Raw genomic sequence first — 21,633 nt, forward strand, 5'->3', positions numbered from 1 at the left:
TAAAAGGCAACTTTTTTTTAATGAGACATCTTCTCTTCTTTTTCCATATGTTGTGGCCCCTCTTGATGGTGCTTTCTTCCATATCTCAGGTAAGCATTTGTTATTTAATCCCTTGATATATCCACATATTAATGACATGTCTCTGAGATAGACCAAGCCTTTTATCGTGTTCAAATACTGAGCAGCTTTTGTTGTTGCTGCTGTTTTACATGTACAAGCAGAGTTTTCTTTAGTCTAAAAGTGTATATTAATTGAAACATACTACAAAGTTCTAGTAGGTGATTATGATGGAAAGGTCTGAGCATGAGGTTTTAATTCAATGCCATCACAATAACTTTCAAAGTTTTTTCCAATCGTAATTCACTCTGCACTTAGCTAAATTACATCAGTCATATTCCACACAAAGAATTACACATTAAATAGAAATCAGCATGCTCTGGATCCACGGTTAATTACATCCACGTCAGGTCAATTCCTCCACTTGTTTCTGATATATTAAGCAATAGCCTCTGTGTCTCTCAGTTTTCCTCAGCAATTAAGACGGTGCAAGAAAAAAAAAAGGGACTTTTTCCATTCAGACCTCAGGGAAAAAAAGGCTTTATTTAGTCTAGCCAGTTCGTAATATGTAGCTTCTGTTGGTCTTGACAGAGATGGACCATGGTGCTAACTGAGTCTCTGTCTATGCCAGAGTGCAGGGAAGCAGAAGTGTCGGGTGATCAGCTTGAGTCTCGGCCACGGCTCCTCTTCCTGGTTGTTTGGGTCTGTGGTGTCCAACTGTCAGAGTTTCCCTGAGGCTGCTAATCGGCTTTGAAATGGAAACAGTTAGTTCCATGGCTGAGGTTGTGTGGTTGGATTCTGTCTTGAGTTTACAGGCTTTCGACGTGTCACTGGGAGCTTGCAGAGCGCTTGTAGTGCCTCAGAGTTATTGTGCATCAGAAATGGTGAATTCAAAGATCCATGGTCTAGACCCATTGAAAAAAAAAATGAGTCTAGGAACACAGCAATTGACTCACTAAGCAATATACTGTATATTGTTTGATAGTGAAAGATACAGTGAGAAGAAATGCAGCCCCCCCCCCCAGCTTGTTATTAAAATAGCTGGACAATGTAACCTGTTCTGTGTGCAGTGACTTGAAAGTGTGGAAGCATTGAGGCTGCTCTTGGAGCAGCTTGGAAGGTCTCCACAGTCTCCTCTCATCAGATGTCTGGCTTTAATTTGTCTCAGTGCGCCTGAGGAAAGGTCATGATCCAAATGCTTTCACCCTCCTCTACTGGTCCTCAGCTTTCCACAAGAGGAAAAGATGGAGAGAGCGGGCTGGACGGAGTGGGAGGAAAGGCCTGGTGTTTCTGTCTGGGCTCTACTTCCTTCACATCCTTCCTTCCTGTACATCCTCATTTATAATGAGCAAGCCTATCCAAGACAGTAGAGGCCCATTTGTTGGTTCAGGGAGGGACTGGCCGAGAAGTCCAGGGACACCTACGTCTGATGGCTGAGGGGATCTCCATCACTGTAGCACTGAGGTGATAGAACAAGTCCCAGAGCTACACGTCTCTGTGGGATTCTTTCTCCAAGTTGTGACAGTTGGAGCCCACCCTCTCCCATCCTCAGCTCTCATTTCCTCTCCTCTTTTAGCCACCTAACAAACGGCATACAGGATGAAATATGTGACGGTTTAAGTCTACAATTAAGAATGTGTTTGCTGCGTTGTCCCGCCGTTAGACGGCCTTTCTTTTGCTTTGCGAACTGCTCACTCCCTGCAATTACGTCCATTTAGAAAATCAGGCATTTTACATTTCAGGCACATAAGAGTTGTTGATCCACCGCTGCCTCCAACACTAAGTATAAATGTTATTTTGTCGCTAAGGTGTTTGAAATCCTTTGGATTCACCAAAGTGATGCACATTCACCAAATAAGGCAGCCTCTTGTGTCCCTGCAAGCTGAAAACTCTTTTATTATCTTAGCGGACTTTAGTGAAAGAGAGTGAGCAGCGTACAAACTTTAGTTTTCATTCATAAAATGCTGTTAATGGTGCGATAAAGAGGCAAACATTGATTTCATTTGGCCCATTTAATTAATTTAATTAAAATTTTTGCACAATTACATTTATTAGGAGTATTTTTCCCTTATATCACTTGGTGGCTGCCAGTAAAATTAGCAATTTAGCTTGTTTTGTTTTTTTAAAGGACAATTCAACTTAAAGCCTGCAGAGATGATTTGCGTGATATTTAGATCAAGACTTCTATTTGTATTACTCAAATATTGATTAAATAGCCAGTAGTTTCCTACAGTTTGAAATAACACAGGTGTGGACTACTTATTCAAAGGCCATTTTTCAGAATGAGAATACTGAAGGTCATGGCTCAACAATAAATGAGTGATGCAAACCCACCACAAGGAAGTCTTTGTTGGAACTAAAGAAACATTTGGTTCACTCATAATTGCACAGAGGTGGAAATGTACAGTATCTCTGAGAAGTAATGGTCGCTGTGAGAACACAAACCAACAACGGTAACAGCCAAGTTTAATACAAGCCTGGCATGAAGATGCTTTAAATGATTATTCCAAGAGGTGATTCTCATGAATCTGTGTATTTTTCCAGCCTCAATGTCTGAACTCAGTCTTTCCCTGCTTCCAAATAATATTTCATATTCACACACAGCAATATTCACTGGCTAAGACTGCAGGACGGTGCAATATAACGAGCGGCTGTCTTAGAGGAGTGGAGCTGCAGCGGCAGCGGTGTTCAAAAGGATCAGATTGTGATCAATGATGGTTTAGCTGATAACAATCCAATAAAATGTGCCCGATCGGCCCCTGATACCAATTCTCCAGATTGGCTTCATAATACGGCTCTGCTGAAAAGACGGTGAGAATATTTTGGTAGATTTTGCAAAAGAATGGAAATGAACAGACAAGGTGTGTGTGTGTCGCGCACATGGTTTTAGTGCATAAAATGAGATTGAGTACATCAGGGCAGATAATTGATGGCAACAGGGGAAAATGTTTTTAATAGGTTCTGACCTCATGGCAATAATTGATTCAGTTCACCTCATCACAATTCACTAATTTCTGTGGGAGAACTAGCTGTGGGATTTTCTGTTTTATATGAAAGGGGGTTGAAGATGACTGGAAGCGTGCACAATTACTCACATGAAAGAGCCCATGTTAAATGAGCTTGGCACTCAAGAAACAAACCTCAGAATGTGCTCGTGCAGGCTGTTGTGTGCATGTTAATCAATAGTCATGATTTATTCAATGAAGTAGCTGTCAGGAAGTGGTTGTGTGGAGTGTGAAGAGGCTGATGAGAGGCACACACTGGTTTGTGTAAGTGTCCTCGGAGAGGTTTGCGTTTTAACCAAAGCCAAGAATTAGTGCCGCGCAAATGTAAGGGTAGCATGATCGAGCATTAATAGTTTTGACATGCAAATAGTGTTTACTTTGCGTTCGACCAAGTCGCTGTATGTGGCTGCGTCTGCAGACAGTTCATTGAGGGCATTCAGACACTTTCTAAACTGGTTTCTAATCAAGTCTGAATTGTGAGTTTGGGTTTTGCTCGCTATGTAAGGAAAATGGACTCAATCATGTCTCTGTTTCTTGGACTTATGCAAAATGTAACCACGACGGCATTCACAAAATTGACAGTCTCACAGGCCATAGTGGGTGTGCAGGAGAAAGTGTCCTCGCTCTGACAGCTGGCACTAAAACAGATACACTCAAGCTCAGTGGAATATTCTGACACTCACAAACACATGTCAATAAGTTGAGTCCAAACATCCGTAGCAAGTGTTTGACTCAAACCTCTCATAGATGCCTATAATGGAGTTAGCTGTACCTTCATGCCACCCCAGGGTCACCACCTCTTTGCTTGCGTCTCTCTGTGGGACAAAAAGTGGTGGAAAGGAGAAGTTAATGACATAGAAATCACACACACTGTCTCTTTAAGTGGGGATTAGAAAAAAAACAAAAAAAAAAGAGGAGCGCAGGCCAAGGGAGAAGAGGGGGCTGTGAGGGGGGGAGTGTAAAAATAAGAAGCCCAGCAGGAGCGGCACTGCAAGGTCACCTTTGCTGTAGTGTCGGGCCTGTCGGATCGAAGGCATGGCTAAGGGGTTGCCGTGGTACCGACCAGTCTCCCAGGACTGCATCAGGAAGATCTCCTGCCATACCTGAGGCAGCCGCTCATTTATCTGGAATGCTTCGCTCCGACTGCTAACGACCAGCTCAAATTGGACTATTTTTTCCCATTTGTCAGTTGGCCAGCTGCACTGGCTCAGCTGCGCATCTGTGCGGAGGGAAAGCGTAGGACAATAAAGTTCCGAACTCATTTTTCTCCCGACTCTTCATTTGGTGTCTCTCTTCACACAGTTGGGAGAGTTTTCAGTATTGTTGCTGCCTGTCAGTTTAAGTAAGTCTCCCCTGGTGTGGTGTTAATGGAGACAAGTGCCTTTGGCATGTGGCAAAGCTTTTCCTGTGACATTACAGAGGCCCCCGCACAGTGGGGGCGCTCAGTATGGCTTGTAATCTGCCTTTTGTGGGGATATTTAACATCACATGCAGGAGTCATTTCATACGTCAGTAGAGTTAAAAGTATACAAACTTTATGTTCCAAATAAGAGGAACGTGTTCAATATAATAACATTAATTACAGCACATTTATATTCAGTACAAGGCTGAATTACTACAGTATTGCTCAGTAGTATACACATTGCAATGCTTCCCCCTCCTATGTTATATTTCCTGTATATTTTATCACCAATAACATGATATAAATATGGAGCACAGCAAGTGTGTGGAGCGGGAAAACTCCCGTAACTGGATGAGCAACCGCGCATTTGATCATTAAGAGGACATGAGAGGGTTTCTCCATTTTTATAATTTAAATTAGTTTCTTCATGTAGGTCATTATATGGAAATTAGCCTCCATAGCAAACATTTCCCAGGCCCCATAAAAAGTGGAATATTATTGTGGGTTTACACACTGACTTTCTACTTTTCATGTTAATGCCACATTTCATCTCCGTTTATTCTGTAGATTATTGCTCTGTTTTGCATCGGAAACGTAATTTTGAGAGATGTTTTTTTGTTTTTTTAATCAGTATTTTTTAAGTTTTACTTTAAAAGAACAAACCCTTTGTTACAACCCCTTGTTTTGTCTGTCGTACAAATCCAAGATCGTTTGAATATCTTCTTCTTGAATATCCTTGCAGTGTACATGTTAAATTTACATTTTCAATAAGTTACATTAAACTTGCTCCACCAAAGAACGCACGATCTATACCCAATAAAAAAACATGTGATTTGTGCTTCAAATCATCCCATGAACTAAACAATGCAGAATATTAATAATTACATGGGGAAACGGTGTCATTGGTGTTGTAGTTGGGTAAGAAGTTGAAAAAACAGATTAGATAAATATAGAAAACCACTGACCAGTGTGGAAGTGGCAAAAGCAAGTCGGCCTGACAAGAATGGAAAAGAGTGGTAATCTCCTTCTCCTTCTCTCTCTCAGATCTCACTTTGATGGACCGCTTTGTAGTGCAAGGAGCTGGGCAAGTGCTGCTAAGCTACATTACAATATATGACGTGTTTGCCCAGCAGGTGTCATTTCCTTCTCTAGCATAATATTAAACATATTGCATCGGTAGCGCACTGAATGCCAATGTCAACTCAGGCATGGAGCTCACAGGCCTCCTCTCGCCTCCTGCACCACCTGGAAAAAGAGTCAGTAATGTGCCGTTTGTTAAGCTCCCTTGATATTAAGCTAAGTCTAATAGTACTTGGATTGTCATGGGCCTGTTTTTCTTTCCTATAAAAACATTCTGTCTCCTACCTTTAGTGGAATACGGCCCCTTTGTTTTTTTTGTTTCATTTGCTGAGGTTTTGAGATATTTGTCTTTGGGATTTCTGTTTCCTTCCCAGTGCAGACGAGACGAGTGGAACTTTGTTTGTGGCGCTCGCAGCTTTGAGAAAATGAAAATTCCTACTGATCCACAAACCTCGCCATGAATTATTTACGTGGGGACTTATTTCTTTGGAAGAAAGTATCGCTGTGAAATTTGTTGTCCATATGTTCACGGCAATATCCAAAGTTCAGATAATCCCGTCCAGAAACAAATGTTACACTACTTGTTATATTACTTTTCCATCAGGCCGCAAAAAAATGTGTACATTTTCCCACAAAATCCTCCTCAAAAACTTCACCTCTGCTAGAAAGTCAGTTTGCAGTTCAATTACAGTTTAGCTTACAAGTATAAGGACAAACACAACATAGTACTGTTGTGTTTGTATCACAATGGCTTATTATGCTCCGCACACAGCCAACACTTGTCTTCCTTAGCCATAAATTGGATTATTTGTCGATAAGAAACCCGTAAAATTTTCACGAAAATAAATCTTTACTGGTACCCGGGACATAAAGTGTGTTTGCGGGTTGTGACTGTTTGATCCAGATAAAAGCAGCTGTATATAGTGTATGTATATACCTGTCAGCGCAGCCAGATAAGGCTTCAAACTACAAGGATTTTTTTTTTTCCTCCTGCTGCCTGAATCCATAAAAGTAACAGGCTAGATGAAACGCTTGGTGCTACTTGATGCTGCATAACGGCAACGTGTGCACACGTGTGCGATGAGCACGTGAGGACGGCGAATGCTAATCGGTGGATGTCGGGTTTTAATTGAGTAGAGGGGACAGCAACATCGTAACAAGTTGTTTTTGTTGCTGAAGTATTATTAAATGCCACTTGTTAGTTGGGAAATTAATAGTATTACTTTAATAACTTCCAAATGATCCATTACTCTAACATGCCCTAAGGATTTGTTTTTGTTTGTTATAATTCCCTCAAAAAAGAGTGTCATTTGTGTGTCTAATGTAGGAAATGATGCTCGTTTCATCGTGACATCGTTTTGCAACCATGCTGTCACACTTGTGCTAATTATGAAAATCTAAGATCATGAATAACAATGTTGGCTCAGACCCTTTTGCACATTGTAGTCATTTCCACTGTTTACCTCTGGGTTGCCTCGTCAACAAGTGAATTAAGTGCCACTTTCCAGATTTGTCAAAACTCCTGTCTGTGAGTATGCCACACCACAAGGCAGTTATTTGGCATAAGCCTTATGTTGTTTAAACACTCTCACACTTACACAGTCCCATGCATTGTGGCAAATGCGTGCATTTTGGGAAATGAGGGGAATTCTATTGTATATTTATATACTGGACTGTGAGGTTTTCATAATAACAGCGTCTTTACTGCACTTGTGCTCAAACGTCAGGAGCATTTTCCACGATTATCTAAAATGGTTTCAGTCAGATTTAAGGGTTATAGGTTACAGATATATTTATATTACACAGGACCTAAGTGAGAAAACATTGGTGTTGGTGCTTGGAGAGATCGAGAATTATGTGCGATCTGTGTTGTTGTTGTTGTGTATCTCAGATGCATATGGGCTCTTTGACAGGATCGCAGCAACGCTGTCTGTCACTAAGCAGCCAGTGTGACAGAAAGGGACATGTGTGGATGCCTGTAATACACAAATGAATGGTGATGCACGACGACAGGACAAAGCCACTGAACACAACTATGACTCGCTCGAGGCCAGTCCACAGAGACAGGTGAACAAGCACAGCCGCGGCTGTGAGACGTCGCTCTCTGCTTGTTGCCAACAGTCGAACTGAGCAGCGTCTCATCTGTTTATCGTTAGATTTCATTGCGCCCTCTAAGATTTGGTGTGTGCGTAATGAAGAAGTGCAAGCGGCGCTTAATACCGAGCATCAAGGTTAACGAAGTCAACATGCAATTAATTCCAAGCAGGTTGTTGTAGTCGTACTTACTCCTTCACCCTCTGTGATAACAACACTGGCCACTTTTTGTGTTTACGGAGTCATATTGTGCACCTTGTTTACCTCTCAGCTTCCTTAAAATATATTCCGCTCCAGAGCCATGTCTCCATCAACTTTGAAGTCAATAACTCACCACAGGATCCTCGCAGATTAATTATTATCATTAAAAAAAAATAAAAAAAATATCAACTTTCCTCTAGATGAATGGAGCACTTCTCAAGTTCAAGGAAAAGGCCAAGATTCTTTCAACATTCTGAAGGTGTTTACCAAATAAACCCACACAACAAGTGAAGCAGAAACTTAATTGTAACTAATTAGCTCCCTAGAGGTTTAATTGGATCTGCATTTCTTATTCCCCAGTTTACCTGCGGTATGTAAATCCTGCTTCCATGTGGAGGTGCAGGGAAGGAAAAAAAAAAAAAACAACAAAAAAAACACAGAAGTATTAGGGTATGGGAGGGATCTGGAAAGGGAAGCTGAATTAAGTGAAGTTGAAAATCTGTCTGTAACGAGCTTTATTTCTGTCTTGTCTGGCTCCGTTCACCGGTCCGGCCCCCTGAGCTGCATCCAGCCTGTGTAATTGAATGTGCATTCACTAATGGTAGAGAATGCAGCTCCTCTTGGAGGTCAGGTAATAAGAGGGCTTTGTTCTGTGCCCGGAAGAGTTGTTATCTCTCGATTGAAAGTGACTTTGTAGATATTCTTATTGTTGTGCAATTCTTGATTTAACCTAGAGAAAATGAGCAACCTGTCTCCGTTAGGGTTGTAACACACACTGCATCCCTTTGTGGTTGTTTCTTTGGCATGATTTCCCTTAAAAATGATGTGGCTCAAACTGCAGCACCACCATCTGTCCACCTTGACTTTACCGGATACTTTTCTGGACTTGTACCCTGCGCTGTCCCAAACTGGGAGTATGCTTGTGGGATATTGCTCATTTTCCTCTTGATGAGTTACAAGATGGGTTAAAGGTTAAACAAGCTATGCTACCTCCAAAACAGGATATTAGCACTCGTTTTCTTTCAGCTGCAATTCCCCATCAATCGCCAACGTGGAAACACAATGAACGCCCATTCATTCCTACGCCTTCAACGACTCAACTGACTACACGGCTCATCCTGTTTTGTTTCTGTAGCAACTGCAACTTTCAACTTGGCCTTACCGAGCCTGAACAAGTAAAAGGCTGTTAAACTAGCAGAAAACAGATGTCCCAGCCTGTTTGCCAGGTTCACTCGAAAGTCCAAAAATTTTTGTTACACAGCTTTATTCCTTTTTCATAACACGTCATCAATTTCTTTCCGAGCAGATTCAAGTTTCACTGTAAAGAGTGACTTCATCGGAGAGGCTTTTTAATTAGGAAGAAGACTTTTTTTTTTTTTTATGTCACCAAATTAAAATATACATATTAAGCCTAAGATCCATGATTTCCTGTTTCTGCTTTTGCCAGCGCAGCGACAGAACGAAGAGGAAAAGAAGTCCAGTGGAAGGTCACAGTGGTAGTAGAGACAGGAACAGGGTGTGGAGTGTTTCGGCCTCAGAGGGTGTTACATCACCAGACTTTTCCACTTTTCCATCAGGCCACACATACTTTACCACTGAGATGACTCGAGTCACAGAGTAGCCTCACCATTTGGGTCTTAAAATCGAGGCTTGACATTTAACTTCATCTTCATTTTTTTTTCTCTTCGCCGAGTGAGAAAAATGATAATTTTAAAAAAAGCCACTAGCAAAGTCATCATATTTAGAAATTTGCTTAAAAATATATTCTGCAAACGCGTGCGCGTATGAAATACATCTGGCCTGCACTTATAATGTGAAAACTGAGCCACCTAAATATAAACCGCCCAGACTCCTTTGATGGGACACTGAGCCACTTTTGGATATCACACACACACACACACACACACACACACACACACACACACACACACACACTTTAAAAGAAAGTAGATCCAGACAGAAGTAATTTACAATTATATTTTGAGCTCTATAAAATGTTATTATTGTTATTAATTATAATAATATTCATAATAATTATCTTATTATAAGACTTTTAGTATCTACACTTAAGTGTAAAACACTTAATCTTCACAATACACTGTATTCATGTCCACAGAAAAGTGTTGGAAGAGCTGAGGCAGAGACATTTAAACTTTTATTAGGTAAAAATACATTCCTCGGATAATTAACAATAAACATTTACAGTATTATTGATTCTGTATTACACTGATGTATGCCTTGAAATCTTATGTGTAGCACTTTGCATGGGGCACAGTGACAGTTTAAAGAGGTACAAACTGTGTGTTTTTAAGGAAAAAAAAAACACATTAGTGCACATGAGCTGAGCCTGTGGATTGAATGGTGATACAATGTGCACAGTTAGAATAACTGCTTACACAGAGAGGAATAGTGTTAGATATGATAAGTATACATGAACATCACTTTTAAGAAATGATCTATTAACTTGCAGGCAGAAAAAATGTTGTACTTGTTTTCATAGTAACCTGCACTTTTAGAGCTTTAATTTGAAAACGGTGTGACAGCCAAAATTGTACATTTTGACAGGGGGATATTTTTATTTTTATTTGTATTTTTATTATTAACCATTATTGTAGCTGGTGTTAAAAGCAGTGACAGTATTTGAAGTCACACCATATTCCGCCATCGGGAGTCTGGCACCGTCAGTGACACAGCGGTGTCATGGCTGCCTGAGAAGGTTCATCATGAGCTCTAGCAAAGCATGTCAGGCATGCAGGTGAAAGACTGGAATGTGATTAGTCTGTCCTGCAGGACTGTGATAACGGGCCACAGTTCATGCATATATCAGCACAGGAGGAACTATATGACTCAACTCTCAAAAAGTCATACTTAAAAGAGACTCGCTCAGAAAGAGTCCAACACATTTTTTCATTTGCTAATTGAGCTCCCAAATCAGGCGGGAGAAGACACACTGTGTCAGTTATGAACGTCAATATCTGGCGTGAGTGTGTTTTTTTTTCTGCATTTTTACAAAATTCTGATAGCAAACACTACACCTTTGCCTCCTCAAAAAAAAATAATAATGATGGACCTCACGGTTCATGCATAATGCAACGGCTTTGAAAATAGTGTTTCCCGGAAGCGCACCGCATCGCCTTTGGACTTAAGTGAAATATAACCTGAATTTGACATTTTCTAATATCCTACACCAAACTTTTTGTTTCAAAGAGATAGGGGCGGTAATTGCTGCACCAGAAGAAAGACCGCCGATCCTTCTGGGTATTGCGGGTGACTGTGGGGACAAGGCAAGATTGGAACATGGTAATTGCAAAGACATGGGCTGAGAATAAATGGGGGGGGAAAAAAAGGAGTTCTTTACTGTCAGATGGAGGAAGGTCAGAAGCACAAGTGTATGACATCCAGGCATGTTACAGTGTATTATTCACAGTGTACACAGGGGACTGATACCTTTTCTTAGATATCCAATTCACTGCTTTGCTTTTTGACAAAGAGAGGAGATGATCTCCGCTGAAGTCCCCCCTCACAACTGCACCGAAGTAACAAGATGTGATACAAGATGCAGGGATGTCAGCAGTGTTGGGTCACAGATGAATATCAGAGCAGGCTACAGTACATATTCTTCCTTTTTCTCTCCTCAACAGGTCATTATTTCATTATTTGATGAATGTTTTCACCGCGTTGTCAGAATGCTTCTACATTTCCTCAAAGACGAAAGACAAACAGCAGCAATTTATTTCTCCAGATTAGATATTGATCACGGCGAGTGCGCTGGGCGTTAGATATCTTCTCTGAAAAATGAATGTCAAATGTGAGCAATCACTACTTTTTTCCTTTCTTTTTTTTTCCTATTAAAGATCTTCTCCTCGAAGAGAATATTATAGCCCCTGTGTTTTAATAGAAAAACGTCTACTTTTCCAATTGGTGAACCTCCAGTTATAATATAATTGTTTTGACATGTTCATCATTTCTAATCATTGTCCTGTCCCACTCTTCAGTATTCTCCAAATTACTTTTCTCTTTTTCCTCCTCTGAATCTTCTCACTAAAACCGTCCCATTTAGAGAGCTGAGAGAGTGGAGACGATGCTGGGGACACAGCGCGCTACATAATGAAGAGACCGTGTCAGACGGAAATAAATAGGGACAATGTCTTCATGCAATGTCTTCCATGCATACGTGCCGGGGCTTTTGAGCAGCCTTGTTGACATAATAGACGTGTAAGAGTGACTCTTCGTGAACAATTTAAAAACAAAAGGCAGCTTGTGTGCGGCCAGACAGTGCCGAGAAGTCATTTCTGTTGAAAATGATGGGGCAGAACAAGGGTTTTACTTTTAATTATTCAATGATATGCTCAGTAACATTCAACCAAATTAGTCCTGGAGTCGCATCATTATCGTAGAAGACAACGACAAACGAAATCACACATATATCTAATCAGAGGAGTCTCTGAGGACCGTTATGAATAATTTCTTCCTGTGCGTCTTTTGTGTTGGAGACGACAAACGCTAGTGAAGTCACTGTTGCACAGAGGAAGCATAAAGAGCAAGATAACTTGCAGACTCCAGAGACGGACAGTAGTAAACAAATAACGATGTTCCTGTGTGTATACCACGCCGTGACTGGGGTTTGGAGGTTCAACCCACAGGATTTCTGTGAATGACTCCTGTGCGACCCGTTTTAAAACAGTCACCGTTTACTCCGAGTGTGAATTGACAGAATCAGCGAGAGTAAAGCAAACACGCGACCGAGGCATCAATTACATCAGCGACTCTTGGGGAAAATAAAAGTGTTTGAGTCTAATGAGTGTATTGCATTTACCTGCTGTGATAGAATTTATAGCCTGTTAACCCATCCGTCACCTCAATACATGCAGTTAACTTCACGCAGAGATCCCAGTGCTGTTCAGCTGAAATTCCCAAATGTAATTCATCTATAGCAGATACTTTCATCGTAGCACCAGCTGTTTTGTATGTGCCCTCCTCATAAACATTGTTGTTTATTTGTTCGGTCTTTCTTCTCATGCAGATTTAACCCCCGCGTTCCTGGAGTAATGCTCGCGACTTTGAAAAGCTCCTACACATCGGAGAAACACAGCTGATGATTTGCACTGTGAGCTGTGCTGTGAGTCACCGAGGCTTAGCAGGATCTACTGCTCTCACTCTAACATGTGCTGCCAGGGATAGAAGCTCTCTCCCCCACTTTTATTGTCTAACTGCCACAATGCTGCCTCAGACAGACATTCCCAGCCCAATCCCCCATCACACGGAAAACATAACTCACCCCATGAGTTTGTTACTTCATGAGCATGAGCCAGTCAGACTGTTGACTGCAATCTGAGCACCTCAGTGAAATTGCCAGAAAGAAAATCTCTCTCTCTCTCCTTTTTTTTTTTTTTTCTCACACATCATTTTGCATTAGGTGCATTTGTGTTGTCAGGGGAGAGATGTCACAGTGACGGTTGTTAACATTGTGAAGCTGAGCCAGCTGCTTCAGCAGAGATGGAAGTCCATTCTTAGTTTTGTCACCAAGAAATGCACCATCTGAAATCTGAGGATTGGGAGCCAGTTATTATATGATAATGAGAGGAAAACAAAAACAAAAACACAAGCTGGGCCACACGCACATAAGGAGAAGAAATACCTTGTCAAATGGAGTTCACAGAATAACCATGACAATCAGTAATGCACACTGAATGTTCTCTTTTTCTTTCTTTTTTTTTAGCTCCAGAGTGCCATTTCTTTCTGATCTCTTACCCCCTTCGCCTCAGTCATTTTCTCAACGACTCAGAAACCCTCCAGTCCTTTTATCGACACTGCAGTTCATTCAAAATGTCCACTCATAGGCGTTCTATCGTTTCTTTATTTATGTATTCCACTTTTTATTCGGAATCACATGTTAATGAAGAGCATCATTATCAACCTTAAATATTTCATTTTCCGCTCGGTGTCTGCTTCCGAGGGAGAGCAAGAGCAGCAGCAGCAGCAGCAGCAGCAGAAAGCGAGGGTAATACTGTAACACCAGCCTTTTCTGCATCTGCTCATTTCAAGTCAAATTCCACCAAAGCAGAATTAGTGCAGTGTTTTTATGCACAAGCAGGACGGAACTCCCAAACACCCGACGGCCTGGTGTTACTCTATACTGCTCAGATTTTGAAGGCATGTCCAGAGTCTGCTTAAATATCGGGCTTTGCCCCTTAGACCAATTTTTATACATCCCCAGCCTCAGTATTAGCTCCGGAGAGGCTGAGTACCCTTGTGATAAGGTGTGAGGCCTGTCTGCCTCTGACTGACAAGCCTGCTCTCTCATGCCAGTGCCTGCTGCTTGATAAGAGAAAATGTCAGCATGATTTTGGGAAATGTCATTTATCGTGGTTTTCTGGCCACGTCTGTATCGCAGACTGATTATGGTTGCTGGACATTTATATCACTGGGGGTGGCATGGGAAATTGTACAAAATGCAATGTTTTTTCTGTGATAACGACACTTAATACCCTTCTTTGGCTGTAATGGATTGGATTTTCCTTCCCACACCTCTTCTCCCTTGTCTGAGAAAGTCAAAATCTTATGTTCTTGGTTTATTTTTATAAAGCTAATCAGACAATCAAACACCATTAAAGTGTCTGCTGTTTTAGATATCCCCCACCCTGATCCCTCCATATATGTGTATATATACTTGTATTTGTTACCTCTCAATGACCTTTTTTGGCATAAACACTTGCCTTGTCAGGATCAGTAGTCCTCATGGAGAGCAAATCCTGGTCCTGCTGAGCCAGAACCTAATTGCTGAGGAACTGGTTAAGATTTGAATTGTGGTCACATTAAGGTCCAGGTTTGGCACATTAATGTTATATGGTTAAGGACTGGGTTAATACTTTGTTGAGGCTGTAAATGCATGTTGTTGAAAGGATAGGATGTGTGGGGGCGGACTCACATGACGGATGAGAGACATCGAGCTGTATCATTTACAGACAATACTAGGGACCATTAATTGGTTTAAAAGGATCATATAGATAGTTTTGTCTTTGTTGGAATTAAGGCAGAAGATATTTATGTTCAGTCTTACAGTCTTAAATACCAACACTGTGAATGTGGACTGTTTACTATTTCATTTGTGCATCGAAGATGAAGCAGCGCTGAGTTCATATTCGCGTCATCTCCTTTAATACCGGATTCAAAACCCAAGTTGTCATCCATTATTCAGGGTTTTTTTTTGTTTTTTTTGTCTTTTATCTAAAGCACTTCACTACAGGACTTTACCTCTGCTTGCTGCCTGGCTCCCAATCCACTGTTTAGAGGAGGGTCTGTGATGTGCTGCATATTTTTTATTTTTTTTCCCTCCCTCATCGTTGACTCAAAGTGATATTTATGGGACACCCCGATAAAGCAATTCTTTCTGCCGCTCAGACCAGCCCAGTGTTTTCAACTGAATTTCTCACTCGTTTGTGTTTGTGCACTTTTTTTTCCTTCTTCTTCTTCTTTTTCTGGTAGACCCCGGCTGCCTTTTGTGATCCACAGCCCTGAAGTAGACTGAGACAGTAAGAAATGTCTTTAACACGGGCTCGCTGGCAGCCTCTTGGGAGCTTATAGTGAGAGTGTTGTCCCCCACTCTTAACCAAATTTATTGCTAGTCTCACTGTGGAAATCTAACAAAGGCACGGGCCTGCTGTTCCCGGTATATTTGTCAAATCACTGCACCTGTGAGAGTCCCTGCACAAGATGAATTCTAGGTTGGAGTGTTCGACCAGGAATAAATCTCTCTCTTTTTGCATTGTCTTTGTTTGGGCCAACTGTAGGCTGGGAATGAGCTTTACTCGTCAAATGAAGTGGAGTTGGTGAAAGCCATGATAAATGGTGCTCTTTGTTGACACCTTCATTGGGTTATTTATGGCTCATTAATTGAAGTGAAAAGGAGACTTGTTGGCGCAGCAGGGGGAGGCAGCGCCAGGCCTCTGTGGCTCTGCCTCAGAGCGGCCCACAGGCTTTTGGGAGGCGGGGGGGGGGAAGCGAGAGAAAGGATAGGAACGGAGTGAGAGAGAGAGGCAGCCATCTCTCGCTCACTTCTGTCTGTTTCCTGTTTGCTGTGGAGAGAAACGGAGACAACCCATTCATCAGGAATGGATGGGGAGTGAATGAGGAAGACAAGCATGAGAAGCCAGCCTTCACCACCAGACGCCTCTTTCATATTTCAGTTTGTGTACAAGAACCTGAGGGGTGACAGCCCTTGTTTGTTGTAATGAATAAGAGATGCTTATCCTAAATACACTGTACAAAGAAAATCTTGAACTGGGTACAAGTTCACGTTTAGCATACTTGAGGGAAACATAATGACATGATTGGTTTAAAGAAATGCAGCCATGCCCGTGATTTTTTAAGTCATTGTTTGTTGCCGTGCCACATTTTTTGGCCGAAAAAAATTTCAATATCTCTTCTTTGTCATTCCGCTACAATTTCCTTTGAACATCCCGAGTCTTCTGAGGAGAAAGAGCCACTTCAGACATAAGCTCATGAGCACACTTGATTAACAAGTGGATTAACTATGCTCGTTTCATGGGATGATGTACCTCAAAGCACTTCAAAGGCCATGCCGAGTGCCGGAGAGGTGCAGTAATGAGGGGGTTTCTCTATACAACGACAAATTTAGTGGCCTTGCTTCACTTGAACCTGATCATTTTCTCATTTTTCTGTGTGTGCGTTCGTTCTTTTCTGTCTCCTGATCTCTGCTGTTCTGATTCTCTCGTTTCCTCTCGGTCTCCTTTTTGTTTTTTGTTTTTTTTTCCACCTCTTTCTTTGTCTCTCATCTCCCTCCACATTCTCCGTCTCCCCTCAGATTTCTTCCCATTGATTCCCTCTTTATTTCAGCTGGGTCGAGATGTAACATTCCGCCTCTGTCGTGCGCGAGGTTATTATTCTAGCTGCTTTTAATCCGTAGCTCTCATTTCCCCTTTAACATGTTCCTTGTTTGTCTGAAAAGATGACCATTTGAAAATGGTGTCTCAAGGATGCTTTGGGATGTCTTTGAATTGTTAGTCCAGGGTCAGGACAGGTGAATATCCCATGTGACATCATGGCACTGTCAGTCAGCTCTCGCCGACGCTCATGTGCACCAGCACCCATCTCTCAACACCTAGGCTTCTGCCTCACTCTGTATGAGGGGAACATGTCCTGGCCTGTCATACACCAATCCAGAGTGCATTTTAGGAGGGAGATGTGGGGGGGGGGTGGATTCAATTTTCTAAGTGGCATAACGTTCTCCTGAGAAGGATGGCAAGGTTTCTCTCTGTCTCCATCAGTGGAAAGGCGTGTACAAGTAGCCTGCTCACATCCCAGTCTCTAGCTCCCCCTCCTTGCATTTTTATTATTTTGATCTGGCAAGCACATGAGAGATAGTAATCTACACTTCAATTACATCGCACAAGTCATCAGATGCTATCTTGCGCTGGTGATAGAATGTGCTGTGAGGCAGCCCAGCGCCACTGTGAAACAGCCCCGAGAGAGCCACAGTCTCAGCATGTGTACACGTGTGTGAGTTCAGTGTTTGTCTCTCTCTCTGTGTGTGTGTGTGTGAGAGAGACAGAGAGAGAGAGACAGAGTGCTAGTGGAAGGAACAGAGAGACCACTGACAGACAGACTCCGGGAACTAGCTCTATTTATCAGCATAATCAACACAAATTTGCCAGTATGGTACAGTATTTAACCTCAGTTTGTCATTGTGCTGATTCCTATCATTACATTTCATTTGAGTTGGCAATGAACAGACGGGGATGAATTTTGTGCATCATTTATCATCTGAATTCCTGATACTAACCAGCAGAGGGCCAATACAGGCTCTTTGTCTACAAGGCAATTTAAAGTGCAATTTTTATTGCCACTCACAACACATTTTTCCCATCACGAGACGTTTCGATGTATTCGGCGTGTCAGTTTGAAATAATCATATTAATACAAGCTGTCACTACTGCAGATGTACCCAGAAAATACTAATTATCTCTCTCTCTCTCTCTCTTTTTCCCCGGTGCTGTGTTCGTCTTTGTGCCGTGTCTTCACATGACCACCAACTCATTTTAAAGGTAAGTGCTGTAACCAAACCACACGTCAGACTGTTCATCTTTATTATGCATTTATGCTGTTGTTTGAAGTGCGTCCGCAGCACACCGCGCAACAATGTAGTCTGACTTTCTGTTCGACACGTCTGCACTGTTATTTAAAAAAAAACCATCTATTTAAAATAATAAAAAAAAAAAAAATGTTTTCCCTGTTCTCTAAATGCAAACACAAACAAGGTAAGTGAGCAACCGACCTGGAAATGCTACATAGAAGAATGATGTGTCTTAGTCTGAGTAACACGCCACAATTATAGCTCATTTCTGCTCCAAATGAGATGGAAATATGAGTTTAATTTCATCTCTTTATTCTTGAAAAAAAAAGAAGAAAAAAAAAAGACAGCAACCATTTATTCTGTGGACACATTTGTAAATAGTGGGTGAGCACCAGTCTTCGTCTCACGCCGACCCACTACACTTCCAGTGTTCTTCCACTGAGTGGCAGGTATTCAGCACTCATACTTCCTACTCAGTGACAACATGGCAAATCAAGACAGATGGCTGGATTCCATTGTTTTATCAGGCCTTAATGTGCACTTACACAATGACAAAGGAGTCTCCTTGAGGCAGACAGACCATTGTTTGAGAACTGAGCGGGATGGAGATGGCACTCTTCGGGCCCAACCGTTTGCTTCCGTCGTAGAATCTGTGACGTGAGGCAGCCGTGGCAGCGAGGCTGTTACTCAGGCGGGCGCAGTGCTCGGCGCTTGGCCCTGCCTTTTAACTGTGAACCGCAGCTGGAAAACCTCACCTACTCTCCCCCTGTTTAGCACCATGTCATGCAGGTGTGGTGTGTTTGTTCATTTATATCCTCCTGTTTAGATCTGTAAAGATTTAATAATAATAGTGTTAATAATAAGTGCACATTTTCCTCTTGGTTTTCATTAGTTTCTAATGTATGGATCACATTTACGCCTTTGAAATCCTTTATTGCAGATAATTGCATGACGCAGGCGTGTGTGAGATTGTTTTAACCTTAATTGATGTAAACTCCCACCGAGTCAGATTTTAGTTGACGACTTGCAACATGGCTCTATCTGCCGTGTAGGAATCTGAGAGGCTGCTCGTGTTTTTAATCATCGGTTTGATTGAAACCACTGCACACAGCTCCACTGTGTTTCAGGGGATGAGGTGGCAATAAAGATTAGCTGTCTGTCTTTGTGTGTTACCCACTGATAAAAGTGCCTTGATGTTTGAATATCTAGCCGAATGAGAAAATGTAAATATTTTCTACCAGACATTTTGAGTGGGACTACATGCAGTGACGGTCTCCAAAGCACATTGCTGTCTAAATAAGCAGTTATTGACAGACCTTTGGCGTCGTGAGAGTCACATGTTCTTTAAATCTCTGGTACACTAGCAAATGTGATCCTCTCTGATGGCTGCATTTGAACTTATTTTGATGTCCCTGAGCATTAAGAGAAGTGACAGCTTACAAATAAATCCATAATTATCACATCTGAAAGCCGCCATCTCAAACTTTATTTGCATACCCAACACTTGGAGAAATGTGGGTAATAAATCCTGAGGGTCTTCCAGACTCTGGCAAAGATGCGGCTGTCATTTCATCAGCCTTGGGTCTTTTTCAGAAGCTAGGAAAAAGCGAACGGCAGACTGCAGTGAGACAATACTGCTCAAGTTAAAAAGAGGCTACAGTAAATGGGCAGCACTGACGATGGTTTAGCAGAACACAAAAGGAAACTGAAGGACAAGATTGTTCCCATTGTGTTTCCACTGTGTATTTCCCCACAGAGCAGGGTCTGCCAAGGCCCCGCGGGCTTCATTTCACCCCTTCAAAACCCAACATATTTCTTTGAGTGTCCTGAAGATAGGAACACAATGACTGCCTGTAGAATTTCATCTTAATTCTACCTGGGAACACAAAAGACTAATCACAGCCATCACAAAAGCGCTGTTCCTGCAGCCCAGTGTGTGATAGAACAGGCTCCGGCAGCATAAAGGCCTGGCCCTCTAGAGAGCCAGGAGGCTGGAAGAGGCAGTCAAATAGGAAGCAGAATTGGCCAGACGACACCCAAGATTATGTCTCGTCCACTGTGCGGGGGGAAAGTGCAGGACTGCAGGACGAGACATCCATCAGAGGAGGTCAGACGCGGGGTAGAAGCAATGAACAGTTATAATTGCATAACAACTGATGAGAGCGAGAGAAGTCGAGCGATAAGAGTTACGTGCTATTGTACTTTGCAGAGGGATGCGTGTTCCCGTTAGAGCATCGTGAATAGTATTCCTTCAATTGCCTGGTTCATAATACATGGTACAGCGTTCACAGTGTGCTCGATATCAAAGTTTTACAGGATTATAGTGAAAATAGGCAGTGGTTGAGGTGTCTTTTTCGCTGCCTTCCTCCCTCATCCACATCCTGTGTGGTGTTGCACTTGGGACACACACACACACACACACACACACACAAAAAGTGTGACTGTAATTGTATATTCACCTTAAAGGCTAAACAGAAATAAAAAACCTGCATTTTAATAACATGTAATAGAGTGGAGACTTTAAATCACAGGCACTCCTCAGTCACAGTACGCCGAGAAAAGGTTCAGCTAAATCTCGTCTAATAGGGTGTTGGGCTTTAATTAGCCCGGCTCATTTGTATGGATTCCATTAGGAATTCAAAAAGGGTGGAGTGATAGCTGACATTTCCTCCCTACTCCCATCTTCAGCCAGAATCCTCCCCTCTGATTCATCTTCATCTTCATTTCCCCAGATCCTGTTTTTAAAGTTTTATTGAGGGTGTCATTTATTTATCAAGGGATTATTTATTTAGTGCATCAAATCATTCCAAAATGAATATTTATATATTTGTGAGGGTTCTAAATATTTACGTGGTCTCTGCATTTCTAGCTTGGGCGCCGCCGTAATGAGTGCCGTTGTTGGATGTCGAGGGGAATAACAAAACTGGTTTCAAAGTGAAAAGTCCTTTGAATATATTTCTAACTTAATTGCGATGAATCTATTATCAGGCGTGATGCTCTGATCATAGTTTAATTTGAATGTATTTTTTTTTTAGCAGTGGTGGTTAATGATATTTCATCTAGCTGACGATATACATTTGAATCATTCATGTCGTATGATAATGCCATGGCCGCGTGTTGCACTCGTGCGCTCCTACCTGACTAAATTTCATTAATCCTCAAATAAGCGGATTTTTTTTATGCCGCGATGCTCATTAACTCTTACTGCGTCTTGTTTTACGCCGACAATATTGCGCAGCGGTGGCTGAGTTGCGTCCCCCGGACTTCAACCACTTTTCCTGCACTTGATGTGTCTGGTGGTGAAATGTTGAGGCCTGAGAGCACCGGTGAGCTAACTGGGCTTGTGGAGGCATGTGGATGCTCTCACTACTAAGTTTACACACAATAGGCCTTGGAGAAGTCCCATTAACAGCAGCTGCAGGTAGAGTAGGAGAACACAAAGCAAGGCAGCATGACTGCTGAACCAGGGAACGCCTCTCCAAACCAGGACCCGCTCACCCCCCGCTGCTCCTCCTCTGTCTTAATGACTAACCAGAATGAGAAGTGGCGAGGAGGAAGAGCCTGGAAGAGCCTGATTTGTTCTGCATGCTAAATATGGCCTGTAATCTTTATTCCTGTGAGTGCCTTATTAAAAGTGAAAGGAAGATGAAATCCCACCAGCCAGCCCATCCTTTCTGCTGTTTATTAGAGGGGCTTTTCCT

The sequence above is a fragment of the Solea senegalensis genome, linkage group LG10 (assembly GCF_019176455.1).
Source record: "Solea senegalensis isolate Sse05_10M linkage group LG10, IFAPA_SoseM_1, whole genome shotgun sequence".
Taxonomy (NCBI): domain Eukaryota; kingdom Metazoa; phylum Chordata; class Actinopteri; order Pleuronectiformes; family Soleidae; genus Solea; species Solea senegalensis.